The following is a 14,674-nucleotide window of genomic DNA, read 5'->3' on the forward strand; positions in this document are numbered from 1 at the left end:
CTTTTGTTTCTTATTTTGGGGAACTAGGACAGTTTCCCAGAACCCCCCAGGAGAATTTCTATTTCATTGGCCAAAACTGTGTCACACAATTGTTTCTAGCTGCAGAGGAGCCTGACAATGTATTTAGTTGGCACATTGCTACTCTGAATGAAATTGAATTTTGGCAGGAAATGGGTATTGGGGTGGCAACTAATAGTGATACAAAGGAATATGGGTTGGCTGACTCATAAAAACTTATGTAGCTGGGCACAGTGGCTCACACCTGTAATCTCAGTACTTTGGGAGGCTGAGGCGGATGGATCACCTGAGGTCAGGAGTTCGAGATCAGCCTGGCCAACATGGTGAAACCCCGTCTCTACTCAAAGTACAAAAATTAGCCGGGCATGGTGGTGGGCGCCTGTAATCCCAGCTACTCAGGAGGCTGAAGCAGGAGAATCACTTGAACCTGGGAGGCAGAGGTTGCAGTGAGCCCAGATCGCACCACTGCACTCCAGCCTGGGTGACAGAGTGAGTCTCCTTCTCAAAAAACAAACAAAAACAAACAAAAAACTTCTGTAGGGAAAGACTTGCTCATTAACTTGGAGTACTCACCTGGAAGGATGGTGGATCCAGGGTTTTACCTAGGACCTCGATGGGGATGGGGGACATATAGATTATAGCTCAGTAATGCATATAATTAAATAAATTGCTATAGGGACAATAACACACACTGCTCTTATTGAGAATCCACTGTATGAGAGGGAGTTAAGAAGAATCAGTGTTTTTCATCCACTGTTAAGATCTACAAAATTCTTGGCGAAGATGTTAAGTAAGTTGTTAACAGTAGGGGAATGGATGAGGGGTATACAGGGACTTTGTACTATCTTTGCAACTTTTGTGTAAATCTAAAATTATTTCAAAGCAAAAATGTATTTGAAAATACAAGTTGGTTGGGTGCAGTGGCTCACCGCCTGTAATCCCAGCACTTTGGGAGGCTGAGGTGGGTGGATCATTTGAGCCCAAGAGTTCAAGACAAGCCTGGCCTACCTGGCAAAACTCTGCCTCTACTAAAAATACAAAAAAGTAGCCAGGCATGGTGGCATGTGCCTGTAATCCCAGCTAGTCAGGAGGCTGAGGCAGGAGAATCACTTGAACCTGGGAGGCGGAGGTTGCAGTGAGCCAAGATCACGCCACTGCACTTCAGTCTGGGCGTCAGAGAGAGACTCTGTAAGTGCACACACCCTTACTGAGTGAGAGAGTAAAAGTGAGAGCAAGCGAGAGAGCAAGCGAGAGACAGAGCGAGTGTGTGTGTCTGTGTGTGTGTGTGTGTAGCAGAGGAAAATGTCTGGTTAGCAAAGTCAGAGAAGAAATAGAAACTCTATCCAGATTTCTCACATCTGTGTGTAGCCAATGAAACCAACACCACTTGTCTCACCAGTACTAAAATAATTTGTGGCCATGGAAGATTTTTGTCACTTTCAAAACCCATGTGAATGAAAAACCTCCGCCTGTTCTCCAAACCGTCTCTAGTCTGCACTCACTGAAACGTGTAAGTTGTGCTTAGTGAATAAAGAAAAGGAAATGGGAAGGGATGAACAGATGATTCCTCTTCCTAGTACATCCTTGAGACCAGGTGTGTTAAATCTTGTAATCGTAGGTGTGATTATAATCAGGGGCACTTTAATGAGAAGCAGAGATAACCACAAAGCTTTCAATCTGGAATTTCTCTTTATAGCTCTGTTTTGCCCCCAGGAACAGCTGAAGTGAAAATGCCACACTGTTGATGAAGTTCTATGTTTTTCCCCCTTCTAATCACTGTCTCTCAAGCTATAGAGTGCCAAAAGATAATACCAGGTTTCAGTGAATTCTCTGTTGCTTGAGGATGCGTCAGCCAAGGGCCTCTGTGGTTGTGGCAGCTGGAAAAGGAGGTAGGGGTTCAGGAGATAGAATGGGATCAGAAAGGGGAAACTACAATGCCCCTAACTCATGAGGCAGTTTTTACCTCTTTCCCATTTGAACGTAGCCAGAGTTTTGTACAGTCAACACAATATCCACATTGAAGGGAAATACTGCATTCACTTTCTTTTTTTGAGAGAGTCTCACTCTGGTGCCCAGGCTGGAGTGCAGTAGTGTGATCTTGGCTCACTGCAACCTCCACCTCCTGGGTTCAAGCAATTCTCATGCTTCAGCCTCCTGAGTAGCTGGGATTACAGATTCGCACCATCACGCTCTGCTAATTTTTGTATTTTTAGTAGGGACGGGGTTTCACAATGTTGGCCAAGTTGTTCTTGAACTCCTGACCTCAACGGAGCCACTGTGCCTGGCCCTGCATTCACTTTGTTATTGAAAAACTTATTTTCGCCAGGTGCAGTGACTCACGCCTGTAATCCCAGCACTTTGGTGAGCTACCTGAAATCCCCGGAGAGGGCTTAGAAGCAGGCCAGTTCTGATGGGGAGTTCATGCTTAGAGGAGAGGTGATGCACACGATGAGTTCCATTTGCTTGTTTTAACCTAGGGACAAGTATACTTGGCAAGGCATGCGATATAGTAGGGGCACTGGCAGAGGGATCACAGCTTTTCTGGCCTGAGGAACCAGGAGACCAAGTCTGGGGAAACCACAGCTGCAGGAGGAAGAGAGGCAATTTGGAAGGGAAAGATCCAAAGAGAAGATTTCCCAATTCTCTTTGCCTGCTTTTCACGCTAACCCCTGAACCAAGCAAGGTAGTTGCCTGCTTCAAAAACAAAAACAAAGCAGAGTGTGTTGGCACATGCCCATAGTCTCAGCTACTTAAGAGGCTGAGGCACGAGATTGCTTGAGCTCAGGAGTTCAAGACCGGCCTGGCCAACATAGTGAAACCCCATCTTCACTAAAAATACAAAAATTAGCCAGGCATGGTGGTGGGCGCCTGTAGTCGCAGCTCCTGGGGAGGCTAAGGCTGGAGAATCACTTGAACCTGGGAGGCGGAGGTTGCAGTGAGCCTAGATCTCACCATTGCACTCCAGCCTGGGTGACAAGAGCAAGACTCCATCTCAAAGAAAAAAAAAAAAAAAAAAAAGATGAGTGATTTGGTGTGACCAAAGGCTCTGAGGACCCTAATCTTACATTTCCCCTAGGAGCAGTGGTTCAATATCTGCTAATGCAGCACTCACAGCAACTTTGTAAACCATAACTACCACAAATAGCGAGAATTGAATATATATACAATTGGAAAAAAAAAGTTGATCTTAAAAAAATGAGTGATTGGGGAGTTGATTTATCAAGGTAACTACTGCTGCAGCCCTCTACATAGTTTATTGAAAGTTGACTTCTTAGAAGAACTATGAAATATTTGAGAACTTTGCACATGGATTTATAGTGGCTAAGTATGCCAGCATTTTATATTGAAACTCTTTCCCTTGCTTTTTAGTATTAAAAGATAATTCCCAGAGCAGCTTTTCTTCCTTGTAATCCCTAATTTTAGATGACGAAAGAATAATCTATTCTCTGCTCTGTCTACTGGGAGATCAGTATTCAGCTTTAGAATTAATTCCTTCAAAACGATGAAAAGTCTTAACATCAGATTGTTTCTTCAAAAATAAGCAAAGCCTGGAAGCATCTTCAGGGAAAGAATTTGGGAGGTTTTTTTTTTTTGAGACAGAGTCTTGCTCTGTCACCCAGGCTGGAGTACAGTGGCTCAATCTCAGCTCACTGCTGCCTCTGCCTCCTGGGTTCAAGCGATTCTTGTGCCTCAGCCTCTCGACTAGCTGGGATTACAGGTGCATTCCACCATGCTCAGCTAATTTTTTGTATTTTTTTTTTTTGGAGAGATGGGTTTTGCCATATTGGCCAGGCTAGTCTCGAACTCCTGACCTCAAGCAATTTGCCCACCTCTGCCTTTCAAAATGCCAAGATTACAGGCGTGAACTACTGCGCCCTGCCAGGATTAATTTTTTTTAAAGAGATGGATGTCTTGCTCTGTCACCCAGGCTAGAGTGCAGTGTCATGATCAGAGCTCACTGCAGCCTGAAACTCCTAGGCTCAAGCAGTCCTCCTGCCTTAGCTTCCCAGGGATTAATTATTAGTTGATGGCTGGTTTAAGTTCTGAGGCAAACTCAGGCCTCCACACAGGAATGATTTTTAGTCACGTGAGCTCGGTATTGGACTCTGATGGCCGAAGCCTCTTCCTAATAAGGTTATTTATGAATGGTGGGTTCACCATTAATACTGGAGATTACTCTCCTACTTCTCTGTGAGAGAGAAGGCAAACCCTGGTTAAGAAAATAAATAGTTTAGGCCCCCAGCACTTTGGGAGGCTGAGACGGGCGGATCACGAGGTCAGGAGATTGAGACCATCCTGGCTAACCTGGTGAAACCCCGTCTCTACTAAAAATACAAAAAACTAGCTGGGCGAGGTGGCGGGCGCCTGTAGTCCCAGCTACTCGGGAGGCTGAGGCAAGAGAATGGCGTAAACCTGGGAGGCGGAGCTTGCAGTGAGCTGAGATCCGGCCACTGTACCCCATCCTGGGCGGCAGAGCCAGACTCCATCTCAAAAAAAAAAAGAAATAGTTTGTATAAGATGCTCTGCCTTTTTAATTACAAGAGTTACTCCTAGAGATTTCAGGGGCTTATTTGTCCCAGGATTTGAGTCAGGGTCCTCAGAGAGCAGGGCCAAAAGGGTGTCGGAAAAGGTGCAGTACTAGGCTGGGGACAGACCCAAGCTGAGAGAAGTTGATGAACAGCAGAAAGTCAAAGCCAGGCCCAGGCAGATGGGGCCGGCCTTCTGCAAGGCTGCTGCTGCTGACCCAAAGGAGGTAAAATGAGTGTGCTGTCCTCATCAGTAGCACCAGAGCCCGCTCTTCCCCTTACCTTGTATTTCTTGTCACAGTTTCTTAAATTGAGATATAATTTATATAGCATAAAATTCACCCTTTCAAAGTATATAATTCTGCATTTTTAGCATATTCATAAAGTTATGCAACTATCATCAATATCTAATTCCACAACATTTTCATTGCCCCCCAAAAGAAACTCCATACTCCACGCCCCCATTCTCCTCTCCCCCAAGCCCCTAGCAATCACTAATCTACCTTCTCACTATGGATTTGCCTATTCTAGACATTTCATATAAATGAGTCATACAATATGCAGCCTTCTGTGTCTGCCTCCTTCTACTCATTTAGTATCGTGGTTAAGGCTCATCCATGTTTTCTTTCTTTAAAAATTTTTTTTCTTTTTTTTTTTTGGAGACAGAGTTTCACTCTTGTCCCCCAAGCTGGAGTGCAATGGCGTGATCTCAGCTCACTGCAACCTCTGCCTCCCAGATTCAAGCAATTCTCCTGCCTCAGCCTCCCGAGCAGCTGGCATTATAGGCACGTGCCACCATGCCGAGACATTTTTGCATTTTTAGTAGAGATGGGGTTTCACCATGTTGGCCAGGTTGGTCTCGAACTCCTGACTTCAAGTGATCCACCCCCTTCAGCCTCCCAAAGTGCTAGGATTACAGGCATGAGCCACCATGTCTGGCTTTTTTTTTTTCTTTTTTATAAAGATGATATCTCACTATGTTGCCCAGGCTGGTCTTGAACTCCTGAGCTCAAGCGATCCTTCTGCCTCTGCTTCCCAAAGTGCTGAGATTATAGGCGTGAGCCACCACACCCTGCCTAGCTCATCCATGGTGTAGCATATATCAGAGCTTAATGTTTGCAGCTGAATAAGATTCCATTGTATAGGTATGCCACATTTGTTTATCTGTTTATCAGCTGATGGACATATAGGATGTTTCTACTTTTTGGCTATTTTAAATAATGCTGCTATGAACATTTGTGTAGAAGTTTTTGTGTAAATGTTTTCATTTCTCTTGGGTATATACCTAGGAGTGGAATTGTTGGGTCATATGGTAATTCTATGTTTAACTTTTGAGAAACTGCCAGACTGTTTTCAAAGTGACTGCACCAGTTTACATTCCCACCAGCAATGCATGAGGTTTCCACATTCTCCACATCCTCACGAATGCTTGTTATTGTCCATCATACATTCTGGCATGTATCAAGTATGAAGTGATAAGGTTTAGATTTTGCATCTCCCTCATGGCTAAAGATATTGAGCTTGTTAGGTTTGTTTTTGTTTTTTCTGAAATGGGGTCTCATGGTCATCCTGGCTGGAGTGGTGTGGCATGATCATGGCTCACTGCAGCCTCAAACTCCTAGCCTCAAGCAATCCTTCCACCTCAGTGTCCTAAACTATGCTACCATGCCTGGCTAATTTTTTTTTTTTTTGAGACGGAGTCTTGCTCTGTCACCCAGGCTGGAATACAGAGGTGCGATCTCGACTCACTGCAACCTCCGCCTCCTAGGTTCAAGCAATTCTCCTGCCTCAGCCTCTTAAGTAGCTGGGATTTCAGGCATGCACCACCATGCCCGGCTAATTTTTGTATTTTTAGTAGAGACGGGGTTTTACCAGGTTGGTCAGGCTGGTCTCGGACTCCTGACCTCATGATCCACCCACCTCAGCCTCCCAAAGTGCTGGGATTACAGGCATGAGCCACTGCTCCTGGCACTAATTCTTTTATTTTTTGTAGAGATGGGGTCTCACTATGTTGCCTAGGCTGGTCTCAAACTCATGGGCTCAAGTAATCGTCCTGCCTCAGCCTCCCAAAGTGCTGATATTACAGGCATGAGCCATTGCACTTAGCTCTTTGTATATCATCTTTGGAGAAATGTCTATTCAATTTCTTTGCCCATCTTTTAATTGGGTTGTCTTTATTGTTGATTTATTTTCTAATTTAATTTTTATTCCCCCCAAATAAAAATATTATGTAATTAAATTACATATTAAATTGATGGCATAATTTAAAATATAATGTAATTAAATATTATGTAAAATAAAAATAAAATTGCATAAATATCTGTATTTTTAAAACAATAGTTTTACAAAGCTTATTTCTCACTCAGTGTTCCTATTCCCCATCAGCAACCATTTTCCACCTGTTTCGCTGTTTTGTGTTGGTTTTTAAATTTACTTCCGGCTGAGCGCAGTGGCTCACACCTATAATCCCAGCAGTTTGGGAGGCTGAGGTGGGTGGATCCTGACTTGAGGTCAGGAGTTCAAAACCAGCCTGGCCAACATGATGAAATCCCGACTCTACTAAAAATACAAAAGGCCGGGCACAATGACTCACACCTGTAATCCCAGCACTTTGGGAGGCTGAGGCAGGCAGATCACCTGAGGTCAGGAGTTTGACCAACATGGTGAAACATGGCCCACATGGTGAAACCCTGTCTCTACTAAAAATACAAAAATTAGCCAGACGTGATATTGGGTGCCTGTAATCCCAGCTACTCAGGAGGCTGAGGCGGGAGAATTGCTTGAACCCAGGAGATGGAGGCTGCAGTGAGCCAAGATCACGCCATGGCACTCCAGCCTGGGCAACAGAGCAAGACTGTCTCAAATATATATATATTTCCATATTTACAGATGATATGCTTATACTGCTATTTCTTGATTTTCCTTTTTTCTTTTTTCTTCTTTTTTTTTTGAGGCACAGTCTTGCTCTATAAACCCAGGTGGGAGTGGCACAGTGTCACCATCATGGCTCACTGCAGCCTTGACCTCCTGGGCTCAGGCAGTCCTCCCACCATAGCCTCTGAGTAGCTGGGACTACAGGTGTGTACCACCCACCTGGCTAATTTTTTTAATTTTTTGTAGAGATAGGGTCTCCCTATATTGCCCAGGCTAGTCTCAAACTCCTAGGCTCAAGCAATCCTGCCACCTTGGCCTCCCAAAATGTTGGGATTGCAGGTGTGAGCCATCGCTCTCAGGCCTTGATTTTTCTTTTCTTTTCCTTTTTCTTTTTTTTCCTTTCTTTTTTTTTTTTTTTTTTTTTGAGACAGGGTCTTTCTTTGTCTCCCAAGCTGGAGTGTAGTGGCACAATCTCAGCTCACTGCAACCTCAGCCTCCCGGGCTTAAGCAATCCTCCCACCTCAGCCTCCCGAGTAGCTGAGAGGAGGCCAAGCTGAGGAAGTCCCAAGTACACACCACCACACCCAGCTAATTTTTGTGTTTTTTGTGTAGACCGAGTTTCGCCATGTTGCCTAGACTGGTCTTGAACTCCTGAGCTCAAGCCATCTGCCCACCTCAGCGTCCCAAAGTCATAAGATTACAGGTGTGAGCCACTGCACCCAGCCTTGATTTTTCAGTTCACTTGATCTCCTAGTAGATCTCATGTATAAAAGTGAGCCCCCTCAGCTTCTGTTCCAAAGGTGGAAAAACTGGCCTATGTGGGAGGGATGAAGAAACAGTCCAGTGGCTTTGGCTTTAAGTATGGACTCCGGAGCTGGATGTCCAGGCTGAAATCCCAGCTTTGCAACTTGCTGGCAGTGAGACCCTGCACAAATTAGTTGACCTCTCTTCTCAACTTCCTCATCTATAAAATGGAAATAATAATAATAGTACCACTTTATAGAATTGTTATAAGAATTAATTGAGTTTATCTATGAAAAGCATTTAGCATGTATAGGTTCTAAAAGCTCAATATGTGTTCATTATTATTATTATTAACATGCTCTCACAAATATATATATTCCTCTCCATTCTATTTAGTTACATTAGAGGTTTTTAATATCAGCATTCAGTGTTTATATTATTATGACTAAAGCTGTTATCTATTCTATGATCACATTTCCTTTCTTGTTTGAATTTTAGTTTTCTCTGAAGTTAATAAATGTCTCATGTTTACTTCTATGAACCTATCATTAATTCATCCCCAATCTTTGCTGAAAGTTTATAAATCTCATAAAAGGTTCAAACACATCAGGTAATCTAACAGCTTCATCTTCTTGGAGGCATGTCTCCTATAAGCCTTCATCTACTGCTCTTGTCTGGACTGGTTACTTCTAAGCCTACTGCAAGATTTAAGAACAGAGCACTCAAAAGCTGATAATACTCTGTGTACAAGTACTTATTTATGGACTAGAGGACTTTATAAGAGGGTGATGATCTGGCCAGGTGATTTCACTGGGAGACTCCGTACTGTGACTATGTTGAAGTCTTTTTTGGGGGCTTGGCAGAAAAGAATCTTAATCTCGGTCAGGCACAGTGGCTCACGCCTGTAATCCTAGCACTTTGGGAGGCCAAGGTGGCTGGATCACCTGAGATCAGGAGTTCCAGACCAGGCTGGCCAACATGGCGAAACCTGTCTCTACTAAAAATACAAAAAAAGTAGCCGGGCATGGTGGAGGGGGCCTGTAATCCCAGCTACTCAGGAGGCTGAGGTAGGAGAATCACTAGAACCCTGGGGGCAGAGGTTGCGGTAAACTGAGGTCGCTCCATTGCACTCCAGCCTAGGCAACAGAGCGGGACTCTGTCTCAAAAAAAAAAAAAAAAAAAAAAAATCTTGGTCTCCCATAGAGGATAAAAGCCTGGCTGGAGGGTTCCGGAAGATGAGTGGAATGAGAATAATGGAGGTCTCACCATTCAGTATGTAGCCTTTCACTTATCCTCCTGTTTTTACCGTCGCACTCCCATCTCTGTCTGCATCTAATGTCTACCTATCCAGAGTCTCTACCTATCCAGAGTCTCTCTGGTAGAACCCTCCAAAGGATAAACACTCCCGGCTTCTGCTGGTTGGGGAGGGACAGTTACCTGCATGCAGAGAGTAGTAGAAGAGGGCTCAGGGAACGTGATTGCTACTCAGACATACTCTTAACCTGGTCTTCTGTTCACCCTGATTTTAAGAGGCATGGTGCCATCAGCTCCTAAAATTTTCTGAGATTCTGTGGTACGTTAGGCCTGCTTCTGGGACTGTTAGGCTTAATGAATCAATTTATCAGCCAGACTGGGACACTTTTGAGGGTGAAAGAGGATACTATTAATAATTATTACCAGGGCATCAGGCATAAAATGTATTATCCTGGGCAAATCAAGACCATGACCCTAGGATTCATCCAACTACTTTCTAGTATCAAAACTTTTGTTGCTATTGTCTTGTTAGTTCTTTTTGTTCTGATAACTTAAAGATGCCAATTTTTTTTATCCCTCTACATAATTTTAGTGGGATTTCAAGAGAGAGCAGTGATGTGTGCATATGTTCAGTCCACCAGCTTTCGGGAGACAGGCTTCATTCTTCCGTCTTTATCAATGGAGAAAGTAGGTATGAAGGGACTGTGTGACTGTAATCAGAGTTCTTTGGTTTTAAGTAAAAGAAACCTCATCTAAACAAGCTTAAACAAAGGGAGCGTTTAACCTGTTGCATCCATAGAAGGGCTGAACAACCACGTTGTGGGAAAAGCAGAGATAGAGCTGGGGGGTCAGCGACTCAGAATCGCAAACTGAAATACTCTATCTCCTGCCCATGCTTCCCTTTCATTTCAGCTTCGGTCCCCTGTCCTGGAATCCGGCTTTCTTCCTGTTGCAGCAACATAACCACTGATGGTGGCCCAGTGTTATATCCAACACTCAGATTCCCTTTCTAGACCCAAATGCAAAAATTGTAGAAAGGAAGCTTAATGTTCCAACTAAGACTACATGTTCATCCCCAGATCAGCCAACTTGGCTGGGCCAAGTGCGGTGTGTGTGGTTGCTAGTTTATGTAAAATCAGGTTTAGCCTCCACCATAGCCATTTGTGCAAAGTCAGGCTGGGGCCAGTGCCTAGGACTAGGGAATAATCCCATAGATTTCCTCAACAGTAACTTGGCCAAATCCACACGATGTTAGTGATGGGCTTGAAAAGTAAAGCTGAGCCAGGCGTGCTGGCTCACGCCTGTAATCCCAGAATTTTGAGAGGCCGAGGCAGGTGGATTGCCTGAGGTCAGGGGTTCGAGACCAGCCTGGCCAACATAGTGAAACCCTGTGTCTACTAAAAATACAAAAAAATTAGCTGGGCATGGTAGTGGGCGTCTATAATCCCAGCTAGGGAGGAGGCTGAGGCAGGAGAATTACTTGAACCTGGGAGGCGGAGGTTACAGTGAGCCGAGATCGCGCCATTGCACTCCAGCCTGGGCAACAAGAGTGAGACTCCATCTCAAAAAAAAAAGAAAAAGAAAAAGGAAAATTAAAGATGAGGACTCAGTACCTTACTGGGATTGCTAAGCTATAAATGTTCAACCTTTGCTAGTGATGACATAAGGGACAGTGTAGAAACTTAACATTTAAAACTATTCCCTTTCTGCCTCTTCTGCAAAATCATTTACATAGATCTACATGTGTTAGAACTTGGTTTGTTTTCCTCTTCTACATCAGACTTACAATATTTTATTTTCTGTAGGCTAGCTTTTGCTTTACTCTTCTGATTGTTATTTAAAGTGGCCAAGATTCTCTCATTTACACATTTAATGTCACAGAATTTTAAGATGTTAGAAGTGGAAGAGGACTTAGACTATTTAATTTATATTTCAGAGATGTCCCTGGCACACTAACTTCATGAGCTGCTCCTTTGAAATAAGGTCTTCCTGGTCAATAAGTTTAGAAAATGCTGTATACAACTAGACATTCTCCTCTTGGAGACTCAGTACATGTTAACCTATTAAGGAGTCTGCGAAGTCCTGCAGCAAGAAAAACCAACAATTTCCTAAATTCATTTGCCAAGGAATCCTTTTTTCATCATAAGCAGGCCAAGTTCCTTGGAAGATACTTTAGGAAATAATGCAACCGTCTTGTTTTATGAATTAGGCAACTAAAGCTCATGAAGAGACAATAGTTTATAATTTTCCAAAGTTAATGCCAGGAAGAATTAGCACTCATTAGCAATGCAAGTTACCAGTTATTACTGGTAACTTCCTTGGCCAAGTACTAATGAAATAGAATACCTTCCCTCTTCTTCCTCTTATTTAATTCCCTCCTTCATCTTGTTCATCTGGAAGAAGGTTTGTCTGATTATCCGTGGTATTTTAGGTAACATCGTTAAGGTGAGTTAGAGGACAAATTAAGCGCCAGGTTTGGGAAAGTCTACTCCATCAGCCTCCTCCTGTATATCAGACCCAATGTACTTTTATTATAGCAAAGTCTTATAACCAGTATTTTTTAGTGCTCTATTTATTTTCCCAAAATAAAATTTATAGCTGAACCTACATGCATATTTTAAAAATCAACATCATGCCCTAATTGTAATATCAAGAAGAAATAAAAGGATAGTCATTTGTAATAAAATACTATGCATGCATTTTAATGTGTCTAGGCTAACTCTGAGATATAATGAACTATTCAGTTGCTTTTATATAGTGAGTGACCATGAATGTAACTGCTACAAATGCAAATTGATTCAGACATGTTATATTGGCAACTGAGGAGTACCATGAGAGACACTGAATGGCCTGATTTTCTGGTTGTTGTTGTTGTTGTTGTTGTTGTTTTTGAGACGGAGTCTCACTCCGTCACCCAGGCTGGAGTGCAGTGGCGCGATCTTGGCTCACTGCAAGCTCCACCTCCTGGGTTCACACCACTCTCCTGCCTCAGCCTCCGAGTATCTGGGACAACAGGTGCCCGCCACCACTCCCAGCTAATTTTTTTGTATTTTTAGTAGAGAGGGATTTTCACCATGTTAGCCAGGATGGTCTCGATCTCCTGACCTCGTGATCCGCCCGCCCCGGGCCTCCCAAAGTGCTGGGATTACAGGTGTGAGTCTCCGCGCCCAGTCTTGAATGGCCTGATTTTCTTTTTTTTTTTTTTTTCTTTTTTCGAGATGGAATCTTGCTCTGTTGCCCAGGCTGGAGTGCAGAGGTGTGATCTTGGCTCACTGCAAGCTCTGCCTCCCGGGTTCACGTCATTCTCCTTCCTCAGCCTCCCGATTAGCTGGGACTATAGGTTCCTGTGAATGGCCTGATTTTCAAAAATGGTTAATTGCTCTTTATAAAATCCCAAAGAAATAAAAATATTCTCTCAGTTTATATGGTAGTTGTGTTTCTGAAAAATAGAGTATAAATTAAAACTGTACAAAAACACCTTTATTTAGGCATTTACTATATGACAGCACTTATATCTGTGTGCTTTACATTAATTAATTCACCAGATCCTCATAGTAACCCCATTTCAGTATGATTACTATCACTATTTTTTCTTTTATTTACGGCCAGCTTCCTAAGCCAAATAGGCTCACAGAATTCTACTATCCCTATTTTAAACATGAGGAGACTAAGACAAAGAAGATAAGTAACTTGTTCAACAACTATTAAGTGTCAGGGCAGTAGATAAACCCAGGCAGTGTAGCTCCAGAGCTCACACACCATCTTCTATGTCCCTGTCACCTGAAGGACTCCAATTCTGAGTCACCTGGGCATTCCCTGCACAGATCATGGCCAACAGAAGGCTGCTTCCAATCCCAGAAACCATGGTATCCAAAAGGAAAAGAGGCCAGACCACATTCCTTTGGCATATTTACTGCCAGCCCAGGAGATTGATGAGACAGTGACGGGAAAGCGTTCGGGCACCCAGGTTTCCTGACCTCCCAGGACCTGCCAGCAGGAGCTCTATAAGAGAGCAAAAGCAGGAAACAACCTTGGCTTCTTTTTTTACCCCGCCTCATGCTCCCCTACCTCTTACCAAAAGCACAGTCCAACCACAGACTACGCGATCCAGCAACTTCCCACAATGTACACAGAACTAAAAAAAGCAGGGGGTAGAGAAAAACTGAAAGAGACCAGACACCTTCAGGGCTGCCAAGCTGGGGAGTCAGTCCTGGGACTTTTCCTCCTTGTCTGCAACCTGATTCGGGGATTATTTCTTCCCAGAGAGTGATTATGCTGATAATCAGATGCGCCTATGGGTTGCAAAACCCATTTATCTTTGCTCCATCCTCTGAAAGGGAGGAGTTCTGACTAAGGGTACCTTCCTTGGGGTGACGCGAAATGACAGTCTGGATTGATGCTCTGGGGTTTGTTCCAGCTCATTGCTCATCACCCCATGGATTGTTTGCTCATAGCAAATCTGCGCCAAATAAATTCCATGTCCTCCAATGTTTGATTCTTAATAGTAATATAACTAACCCTGATTAAGGGTTTATTGTATGACAGGCAGAGCGCTAAATTCTTTACATTATTATCTCACTGAGTCCCCCTAACAACCTTTTGAGAGACATATGCTTATTAACTCTATTTACAGATAAGAAAATTCAGGTCCAGAAGGTTTACGTTCGGATGTCACGCAGCCAGTAAGCAGGAGAACTGAACGCAAACCCAGGCTGTCTTATTGCCAGCTTGGCTGTTCTGAAGGAACTAATTAGAACTGGCTTGAGATTATACTTGAGGAAGAGGTGAAGTATTACAAGTGCAGTAGGACAAACCTGGGTTCCTGGGACTTCTGCTTCCTTAGCCATTGGACTTTTCTCTTTTTTTTTGAGACGGAGTCTCGCTCTGTCACCCAGGCTGGAGTGCAGTGGAGCAATCTCGGCTCACTGCAAGCTCCGCCTCCCGGGTTCACACCACTCTCCTGCCTTAGCTTCCTGAGTAGCTGGGACTACAGGCGCCCGCCACCACGCCCAGCTGATTTTTTTGTATTTTTAGTAGAGACGGAGTTTCACTGTGTTAACCAGGATGGTCTTGAACCACTGGACTTTTCTACTCTTTTTTTTTTGAGACAGAGTTTTGCTCTTGTCGCCCAGGCTGTAATACAATGGCACGATCTTGGCTCACTACAACCTCTGCCTCCCAGGTCCAAGTGATTCTCCTGCCTCAGCCTCCCAAGCAGCTGGAATTACAGGCACCCATCACCACGCCCAGCTAATTTT

General features: G+C 43.7%; 1 protein-coding gene and 1 long non-coding RNA gene across 2 annotated transcripts in view; one reads left to right on the forward strand and one right to left on the reverse strand.

The window, feature by feature from the left end:
- The window catches only part of TANGO6 (transport and golgi organization 6 homolog (Drosophila)), a 289,584-nt gene that overhangs the window by 252,756 nt on the left and 22,154 nt on the right, over positions 1 to 14,674 (forward strand). The window lies entirely within an intron of this gene.
- Positions 7,541 to 14,674, reverse strand: part of LOC105537166 — a 14,506-nt gene continuing 7,372 nt past the window's right edge. The window contains exon 2 of the long non-coding RNA XR_001005681.1: positions 7,541 to 7,571. This is a non-coding gene — a long non-coding RNA (uncharacterized LOC105537166). The remainder of the gene's footprint in view (positions 7,572 to 14,674) is intronic.

The sequence above is a fragment of the Mandrillus leucophaeus genome, unplaced genomic scaffold (assembly GCF_000951045.1).
Source record: "Mandrillus leucophaeus isolate KB7577 unplaced genomic scaffold, Mleu.le_1.0 Scaffold17, whole genome shotgun sequence".
Taxonomy (NCBI): domain Eukaryota; kingdom Metazoa; phylum Chordata; class Mammalia; order Primates; family Cercopithecidae; genus Mandrillus; species Mandrillus leucophaeus.